Genomic DNA, 10465 nt, shown 5'->3' with positions numbered 1-10465 from the left:
TGGGCCAAGAAATCTCCCCGGCCTCCCTCAGGGGCTCTTTTTCCTCCCCCACCCCCAGTCCTCCAGGCCAAGCTCTTTCAACCTTCCCCATTGGGATCCGGGAGTGGGACGTTTCCAACGGATAGCGGTGGGAGAGAGCGGAGGCTCTGCAGTACCCGCGACCCAAGAAAAGCGCCCCCTCCTCGCGCGTCCCCGTCTGCAGCCGGTGACCTACCGTCTCCTCCCTTTTCTTCCCGCCGATAACTGAGCAAAGGACTGTGTAACCGCCGAGAGGATCCGAGAGAGACTGGCGGGAGGTGGGGCGGGCCAAGCCCCTCCTGAGTCCTGGCTGCTCACTGAACGCTCCTGGAGTTCACCTTTCCCCTCCAGGGGTCTCCAAGTGCGTCCGCTACAGAATCTGTGGCAGATGGGGAGGTGTTTTTCTTTTTTTTTTCTTGGTTTCTTCGCTGTTGTTTTGGAAGGACGTCGCTACTGGAGAAAGGCGGGAGGAGGGCGGCGGAAGGGCGCGAGATTTCGTTTGAGAAACTCAATCTGCCCCACAGTAGCGCCTGTCTCTGGCACCCATCACCGCTGACAGCCGCAGCCTGACCCGAACGCGCGCGCCTGCGCACACCCGCCGAGAGGTCGCTCTTCCACCTAGAGAATCTCCCCTCTTCCCTTCGTGGAGGTGGGAGGGGCTGCTCAGAGTCTGCGGGGAGCGTCTGGCAACCGAGACTCCCCACTTGCCCCCGCTTTCCAGACCTCGAGGGTTGACCCCTCCAGCGTATTCAGTGAGTAAACGCAGGAAAACCAGGCCTCCTCAACAGAGCCACCCCTCCAAGAAGCGAGGCTGAAGGTCGGCGGCGTTCCCCACTCCCTCCAAGGGAGTTCCCTTCCTCCATGCTGTAGGGATCGCTGCGGAGGTGTCCCAAAGGGGAGAGAGGCGAGCGGGGAGAGACTGAGCAGCCAAAATACACAGCAGTCGGCAGGTAAATCAATGAAAAGAAGGCGAGGCAGGGACGTCAAGAAAACTTGCCGAGCAGAATGGCTGGTTGGAAAGTCTGCGCCACGACGTCTTTCGATGACTTTCAGCGTAGCCGGAGACCAGGAAGATTGCCCTGGTTACATCTCCGATCTTCACGTTCACTTAAGTCCCCAATTGTTCCATTTCAATGGCAAACCGAGGACTTAGGTTGCCCTTAAGTGCAGCAGTTCTAAGCAGTATCTTTTTTTCAGTCTGCAAACAGTGGATGACATCTGCCAGCCCACCCAAGAACAGAAATAGGAGCAATTTCTTTTTAAACGTTTGTATAGGGATACTTTATGTGTTTTTCTAAAAGTGTGTAGAATGATATTGATCAATGGATATTTTGTTGTACATTCCGCTATTTGTTTTCACTTAACCCATAGGTGAACAGGTATTCATCCTTCAATTTATTCAGTTGTGCTTAATATTAGGATAGTTGAGAATATCCTCTTGTGCTTCTAGTGCAATGTTCAAATTCCTCTGTCAGGTCAGCTACGGGGAATTCTGTCAATGCTCTGTGATTTTATCTTGAAGAGAATATTTTAAACTGTGAATTAAATTGTACAGACTGAGGACTCATTCTCAAATTGTGGTTCCTAACGCTAACCCTTAACCTAACGCTAAACCTAACGCTAACGCTCTAAACCTGACCATAACCCTTAACCTAACCCTAAGCCTAACCCTTAACCTAACCCTTACCTTTATGTGAATCGGCTTGCTTTAATTTTAATTTTATTTCAATTTTTAATTTTTTTCGTCGCGCTGTGATGACGTCACATGCGCGCTTTCGTCGAGCGCGATTTTGTCCTCCGCGCTTTTGACGGGTCACGCCCCTAGAGCTGCCTCCTAGCCACTGTGTGCTGGGCTTTCCCCATTATTATCCTTTGGGCCAAGTGGGCCCAAGCAACTAGCTTCCACCGAGGAATCTGTCTATATAATACCTGATCAGAGTCAGCTTTCCCCTAAAACAAGGCACCTTTCTAGGCTATAATGAAAGTTGATTTAAACTAGGAAAGATAGCTTATTGTTATTTTGCCTACTCCATACACTTTTAGGGATTGCCAACTATGACCACACTTTAAAAGTACTGCCATTCCCTTGCAGTACTCTACAATAGAGTATTTGTTGATTTCTTCCTCCCACTTCACCCATTTCTAGTGGAGAAATGGACCAAAGCATCACAAATGCTCCTTGCAATCCCTTCTCTGCTCCTCTGTCAGAAGGGCTATTCCAAACATAAATGTATTGCTTTTTTAAAGAAATCTGAAACCTTTATCTACAAAGTCCAGCTAACTATACCTAACTCAATACAGTCTTGATTTACAACCACAATTGAGCCTAAAATTTCTGTTACTAAGTGAGAAAGTTGTTAAGTGAATTTTGCCCCATTTTATGTCCTTTCTTGCCATAGTTGCAGAGGTGGGTTCCTACCAGTTCGCATCTATTCGGTAGAACCAGTTCATCAAATCTACCGAACAGGTTAGAAGAGGTTCCACTAGTGGACCCAGAAAGCAGGCCACACCTACAGAACAGGTTCCAAAAATTTTTGAAACCCACCACTGCATAGTTGTTAAGCGAATCACAGGTTAAGTTAGTAACCCGGTTGTTAAGTGAATCAGGCTTCCCATTGACTTTGCTTGGAGGTTGCAAAAAGTGATTATGTGATCCTGGGACATTGCAACCATCATAAATATGAATCAGTTGTCAAAAATCTGAATTTTGATCATGTGACCATGGAGATGCTGCAACGGTTGTGTGAAAAATGGTCATGTCACTTTTTCAGTGCTGTTGTAACTTTGAATGGTCACTAAGTGAACTGCTATTAAATTGAGGAATACCTGTAGGTCAGAATACCTCCCTCCACTTTATCCTAACTTGCTCTTCTGAATTCATAACCCAATACAGCTTATTTCTGAATTTAAATCTTGGGTTATTTCCGAAATGCTCTAGACCAGGGGTCAGCAAACTTAAACACTCAAAGAGCCATTTGGACCCGTTTCCCACAGAAAAGAAAACACCGGGAGCCACAAAGTTTCTAACTGGAAGCCCCCTGTTCAATTCTGGAGCTGACAGGAAGTTCAGTTCCCGCACCATAGTCTCCTCCTAGCGCTGCATACTTTTTCCTCTACCTGTCATAACTGAAAGCCCTATCAATTGTGGAGACAACTGGAAAACCCTCCCCTTGCCATAGAGTCTTCTCCTGGCGCACTGTGCTTCTCTCCCCCCCCCCACCGGAAACTCCTCAAAATTGTGGCCCCGACCAGTGACGGAGCCACAGCAGAGGGAGGAAAGAGCCACATGCGGCTCCAGAGCCACAGTTTGCTGACCCCTGCTCTAGACCTATGCTCCAAGATGGCCTGACTGACAGATGTCAGGCATAAGAAATCTCTAAGCCCCCAAGTTTTAATCAGACAATTAAAAAAGTGCTATCCTGTTCTGCTGGTTAGTATGCAGTACTGCAGGCTGGGGCCAATATGCTGATTCTGTAAACCATTTAGAGAGTAAAGCACTATGAAGCAGTATATACGCCTAAAAATAACTTTTTAAATTGAATTTGAAACAAATTGTTTTTTCAAAAAGCCACCCAAGCGGCAGCTATAGTTATAAAGGGACATGACTGAAGAGGTAAGAGACAGATTCCACATTGTGAGTCTGCTTGATGGCTTCAGCCAGAATCATAGATGTAGACCTGGGTTTTAGGGTAGTGTTTCCTGTTCTCTCCCTGGGGATTTGTGTTTGTGACTACAACTGCTTCAAAGCAGGCAAGGTTGATTCCGAAAATGGATGGACCAGAAAAGATCCCATGAATCAGGTTGGTATAAACTTTGATAGTGCCAGCTGTAAGCAGTTTGTCATCAGCATGGCAGATGGTACCATAGGTGAATGCCATCTCATCCACAAGGGTGGTCATCTGTTCCTTCACATCCCACACCAGAAGCATGCTGGTCCACCTCGTTGATCTTCTTCCTTTCTTTATGAATGAGGGCAAAGCCCATATTCACCTAACCAGTACAGGCTCCCCCAGTGTCAGGAGAGACAATGGTGCAGTGTTTCCATTCAACAATGTTTTCCTTGATCCACTTTAGGACACCAGGTTCAGCATACAGGTTGTTCACAGCATATCAAAGAAACTCTGACTCTGAGAGGCTGGAGGTCCATGGTGATGGTGTGTTCTGTGCTGGGAATGGAGAGTGTTGCCCACCAGCTTGCCAGAGATCTGGGCTGGCTCTGTTGTCCTTCTTGTCCTGGCAACCCTCTGAGAAGCAGGTTTGATGGCCCTGACGCCGCTGGCCAAGGAGATCTTGGCAGGCATTGATCACCAGCAGCAGCTCTGCATGATGCAGGCATCCTCGCCGAGGACGCTCACGCAGATCTCCACACAGGTCTCCCGGTTGGAGCACTTCTTGGTGACGACCTTGCCCAGACGGTCGGCGATCTTCAGCGCCGGGTCCCGGTGCGAGCTGCTGGTGACGATCTTGAGGCTGGGCATCCTGACCAGCGGCGGCGAGCAGCGCTATGCGGTGGAAGACGAGGTTCGCTCTGCGCGGGGCCGCCGCCTCCCTGAGGCACCAGCAGCAGCTCCGCCGTCTCCCTGCGGCCCTCCCGCCCGTCGCTCTCAAGATCCAGTAGCAGCAGCGTCGCAGTGCCTCTGCCTTTTGGGCGCCGGCGCCGCTTAAAGGGACGTGCGACGCACGGGCGGCCCTCGAACGCACAAATACGGACTGACGGGCCGCGCACACTAGGCCACCATCTTTGTCCACGCCCCCTTTGTTACCTTACCGCAGAAGTCTTCAAATTTGACAACTTTAAGACTTGTGGACTTCAACTCCCAGAATTCTCCAGCCAGCATAGCCACAAGTCTTAAAGTTGCCAAGTTTGGAGACCTCTGCCCTACCTAGACTGCAACGCGCATGTCTTTAAGCAGGCAATTTGATGGATGACCAAACCTGTTTTTTTCCTGCTCTGGGTTACCTCACATTAAGGAGAGCAATTTATTTATTTAGGACTCATAGAGCCATCCAACTCCAACCATTTGACTCTTTGTAGTGTCCAACAGAAAGAAACAGTAATTAGAGAAAATAATAAGCACATAGCATTAATAGAGCAGTATAAAATAGAAATTGGGCATGACAAATAACCAAAAGGGAACTCCACTCAAAAGGGAGAAAACACAGATCTTAACAGTTTTTCTAAAGGCAATTTGTGCTTCTTTGGCTGGTGGGAAACAAGATCAGGGGAATCTTCCTGGAGATTTCCCACTTTAAAACTGTTAATCTATGGTGAGACAAAATACAGTTCAGTAACCTAGTAAATCAATTTTATTCTGGTATACTTTTCTGCTAGAAAAAGAAGTGGTAAACTGCATTTTAACCTGGGCATCTACAATAGATACAGAAAGTCTATATATCCCTGTTGTCAGGCTTTTGAGATGTAAGAAAACAGAACACAATAAATGTAGAATTTTTTTCCTATTTTTAATATAACATATAAGCTGTAAAATTTGGCTGAAAAACAAGCAAATTGTTTAGTAGGAAAAATAAAAACAAAAATAACTGCATACGTGTTCACACCCTCCTATAAGTACGGATATGGCTGTGTTTAGAATTAGCCAGAGACACTAAAACTATTGTTAAATAGTAGTCAGTACATATCTGCCATCAATTTAAGTCAGTCTGATCAAGTCTACATAAAGTTCAGCTGTTCTATTAGGATTTTTTCTGATATTTACTTAGTTGTCTCTCACAGCAAAAACTATGGCTTGCAAAGAGACCTCATTGTTTGAAATTATAAATTAAAAGAATGTTACAAAAAATTACAAACCATTGGCTATACCTTGGAACAAAGTCAAGACAGTTACCAACAAGTGGATGCCCCTCTAAAATTGAGGAAAACAAGAAGAAAACTGGTCTGACAGGGTGCCAAGAGGCCTACAGGAACATTAGAAGAGCTGCAGGAATTTCTGGCAAAATACTGGTTGTGTACTAGACATGACAACCATCTCCAGTATTCTCCATATGTCTGGGCTGTGGGGTAGGATGGCAAGCAGAAGCTTTTTCTTACAAAGAAAAACATTGAAGCCCAAATACATTTTGCTAAAACCTACATTGTCTTGTAGGAAGTTAAAACCCAGCCCTCTCCTAGAAAAATGAAATATCCTAGGAAATATTGAAAAGGCAGAATATTATATTTCCCTTGATGTGTAAAGGGAGAAACATGTTTTAAAGACAAAGTAGCTCACTGCAGCTTCCTGCCCACTCCCCTTTGTCAATGGACCATTAAGATGCCCAAGGCAGTCTATTCTACATAATAAAGAGTTCTCCCCTTCAGGCATGATAGTATTAGCCTTTACCCATTCACCACATGGCATCTGAGAACTCAACCAAAATTGGGTTTCAAAACATAACCTAGAGAGTTGCCCCCTGCATGGCCCCATGGGAGTCTGACAACCAATCAGAATACATTTTTTACACAGGAACAGGAAACAGAGAGGTGGGGCTGAACAGATTATAAAAAGCCCAGCAAACCCCTTCTTCTGCTCTATCTCTCTTCTTCCTCACCCAACATTGAAGCATGTAATTACTTTTTCGGTTCAGGACTCAAAACCATGTGGTCCTGTCCACCATTAAACCATCTTTCCAAGCAGCCTCCATGTCTCCAGTGTCTTTTTCTCCACTTGGAGCTGAACCCAGAAGGACATTTCTTCCAACAGTCTGAAAAAAAGCATGTAGGAAAATGTGTTTGGTACAAAAAGCATGTTTGCTGTGCAGCGTTATAGCAGAGCATAACAGCATAGCATAGCAAAGCATAGCATAAGCATAGCATAGTTGGAAGGGACCCTGTCAGTCTGCACCCATAATGCAAAACACAACACCCCCTCCCAGTGTGCATGCACGCATGAGAGGCGCTCCCCCATTTTTTGCATACTTTTTTCACCCTCCCCAGGCTCCAGAGGTTTTATAGGAGCCTGGGGAGGGAGAAAACAGCCTCCCCCACTCCCCCGGAAGTCCTCTGGAGGCTTCAAGGAGCTTCAGGAGGTGTCCCTGAAGCCTCCAGAGGGCTTAAACCGACGCTACAAGCTTCAAGGACCTTCCAGTTTGCTTGTAGGGTTGTTTTTAGTCCTCCGGAGGCTTCGGTGAAGTCTCCTGAAGGTCCCTGAAGCCACCGAAGCCTCCTGAAGGTCCCTGAAGCCACCGGAGGGCTTACACCGACCCTATGAGCAAACCGGAAGTCCGTTAGCGAACTTCCAGTTTGCCCATAGGGCCATTTTTTTGCGCTTTGGATACTTCAGAGAAGCTCTGAAGCTTCCGGAGGGTCTCTGGGTGGGCCCGGGAGGCTCTTTTCACTCTCCCCAGGCTCCTATAAAGCCTCTGGAGCCTGTGGAGGGTGAAAAATGGCTTTAAAAAAGGCTGAATGCAGCTGGCCAGTGCATGCATGTGTGCTGGCCAGCTGGCAGGGCAACGCCTCGTGTACCCTGACAAATAGTTCCGTATGCTACCTGTGATACGCGTGCCATAGGTTCGCCATCCTGGCCCTATACCATTTCTGATAGAGAGCTGTCCATTCTCTTCTTGAAAGCTTCCAATGATGAAGCAGCCACAATTTCTGAAGGCAAGCTGTTCCGTTGGTTGATTGTTCTCAAGGTCAGGAAATCTCTCCTTATTTCTAGGTTGAATCTCTCCTTGATCAGTTTCCACCCATTATTCCCTGTCTGGCTTTCAAGTGGTGTGGAAAATAGGTTAACCCCCTCCTCTCTGTGATAGCTCCTCAAATATTAGAACACTGGTATCATGTGTCCCCTGGCCCTTCTCTTCACTAGATTAGCCATACCAAGTTCCTGCAACTGTTCTTCATATGTTTTAGCCTTCAGTCCCCTAATCATATTTGTTGCTGTTCTCTGCACTCTTTCTAGAGTCTCAACATCTTTTTTTATAGTGTGGTGACCAAAACTGGATATAGTATTCTAGTTTGGTCTTACTAAGGCTTTATAGAGTGGTATTAGTACCTCACTTGATCTTGATTGTATCCCTCTGTTAATGCAATTTAGGATTGCATTGGCTTTTTGAACTGCCGACACACACTGCTAGCTCATATTTAATTGATTGTCCACTAAGACTCAAAGATCCCTTTCACAGTTACTACTATTAAGCCAGATTTTACCCCATATTTATGGGTATTTTTTTGGTTTTCTTGCCTGTGTAAGACTTTACTTTTCTCTACATTGAGTTTCATTTTGTTTTATGGGGCCCAGTGTTCTATTCTGTCAAGATTCATCTTGATCTTGAGCCAATCATCTAAGGTGTTGGCGATTCCTACCAGCTTAGCATCATCTGCAAATTTAATGAGTTCCCCTTCTATTCCCTCAGCTAAGTCATCTAAGTACCACATTCCCACAGTGAAGAGTGTTGGTGCCAGTCTTGGGCTTTGGGCTGCATCGTGGCACGACATAACCGTGGTAGACTAAAGCACGCCGACCACACCGCGGTGCTAAAACCGCTATGTCAAAAGCGCGCCCACAACAGCGCGCCCACAACTGCGCTCCGACAGAAGCGCGATTTAACTTAAGGTAAGGTTTAGGGTTAGGTTTTGGGTTAGGTTTTGGGTTAGGTTTAGGGTAGGTTTAGGGTAGGTTTAGCGTTAGGTTTAGCGTTAGGTTTAGGGTTATTTTTAGGGTTATGTTACAGTGCGCTTCTGTCAGCGCGCTGTTGTCGGCGCGCTGTTGTCGCGCGGTTTTGAAGGTGTGGTTTTGTCACCGCGCTTTAGTCACACGCGCTTTAGTCTACCACGGTTTTGTGGTGGAACCGGGCTGCATTTCATCAGCTGGAATTGGTGCATTACTCAAGCTGGAGGGAATTATTAACAGTTCCAAATACCTATCAATTTTGGCACAAATCTTTCAGGCCCTTACTAAAATGCTGAAGATTAAAAGGAATATCACCTTTCAACACAATGACCCAAAGCACACCTCCAAATCAACAAAAGAATAGCTTCACAAGAAGATCACAATTTTGGAATTGCCCAGGCAGAACCCTGACCTAAATCCAATTGAAAATCTTGAGCTGATCTAAAGAGGGCTGTGCAAAGGAGTTGCTCTCGCAATCTGACTGATTTGGAGCACTACTGCAAGGAAGAGAGTTCAAAGATTCCCAAGGCAAGATGTGCCATGCTGTTAGGCTTCTACCTCAAAAGATTGGATACCAACATACTTAATGAAGTATTAGTTTACATGTATGCACCTTTATGGAACCACACTATTGTAGGTTTTTCTTATTTTTTTTCTAAACTAAAAGATTTCAGTTTTTCAATTGACTTTTACTGCTTATATAATATATTGAATGTGTAAAGAATTCTGAAGTGATTTATCTTGGTCTGATTTTTTTACATATCAAAAACCTGGCATTTTATCTGGGGTCTATAGACTTAGATAAAACTCTGATAAAAAAACTTTCATTTTTTTTAGTCAGGGAGTTAGCGAAGACATGTTTTGTGCCTAATTTTATGTGTTATGAAACATTCAAGAGCAAATTAAATTTTACTGTCCTTTGTTGGGCCCTCCATAATGCTATGCATGTGCACCCCCATTGCACGCACGTGCTCACAATCAGCTAATCCCCCCTGCTTTTGCCACAGTTTTTTTTTGCCTTCCCCAGGCTTCAGAGGCTTTCTAGGAGCCTGGGGAGGGTGAAAACAGCCTCCCCACCCTAGATGCCCTCCAGAGGCCTCAGGAGCTTCCCTGAAGCCTCTGGAGGGCAAAAAACGGACATAAGGGGAACCCGGAAGTTTGGGAATAGTAACTTCTGGTTTGTTTGTAGGGCCAATTTGTGGGATCCACCACAAAGCCGCGCCCGACTAAACCACGCCCGACTAAACCGCGTCGCTGACATCATCAACAGGGCGACAACAGTGCGGAGACAGAAGCACGCTGTAAACCTTAAACCTAAAATTAACCCCTAAATCTAAACCTAACCCTCCTAAACCTAATCCTAATCCTAAACCTAACCCTAAACCTAACCCTAAACCTAACCCTTAACCTAACCCTAAACCTAACCCTAACCCTAACCCTAACCCTAACCCTAACCCTAACCCTAACCCTAACCCTAACCCTAACCCTAACCCTAAACCTAATCCTAACCCTAACCCTAACCCTAAACCTAACCCTAACCCTTAACCTAACCCTAAACCTAACCCTAACCCTTAACCTAACCCTACACCTAACCCTAAACCTAACCCTAAACCTAACCCTTACCTTAAGTTGAATCAGCTTGCTTTCAAAGCGCTATTTAAAGCGCCCTTCTTTCTCCGCGGTGGCTGTTGTCGCCCTATTGATGACGTCAGCGACGTGGTTTAATCGGGCGCGGCTTAGTCGAGCACGGTTTTGATGGGTCACACAATTTGTGACCTCTGGAGCCTTCGGGGAAGCCTTCTAAAGCCTCTGGAGGGTGAAAAACAGCCTCAAAAGAA

The 10465-nt window shown here is 46.0% G+C and overlaps 1 pseudogene; it reads right to left on the bottom strand.

The window, feature by feature from the left end:
- Window positions 1-3607: 3607 nt before the first annotated feature.
- Window positions 3608-4496, bottom strand: LOC106541286 (ribose-phosphate pyrophosphokinase 1-like; annotated as a pseudogene).
- Between the last annotated feature and the right edge of the window lie 5969 nt (window positions 4497-10465).

The sequence above is a fragment of the Thamnophis sirtalis genome, unplaced genomic scaffold, assembly GCF_051295495.1.
Source record: "Thamnophis sirtalis isolate CommonGarterSnake01/CBP01778 unplaced genomic scaffold, rThaSir2_p1.2 scaffold_10, whole genome shotgun sequence".
In the NCBI taxonomy this organism is placed as follows: Eukaryota; Metazoa; Chordata; class Lepidosauria; order Squamata; family Natricidae; genus Thamnophis; species Thamnophis sirtalis.
The sequence above is the reverse complement of the archived record's forward strand: the minus strand, read 5'-3'. Positions and strand labels throughout refer to the sequence as shown.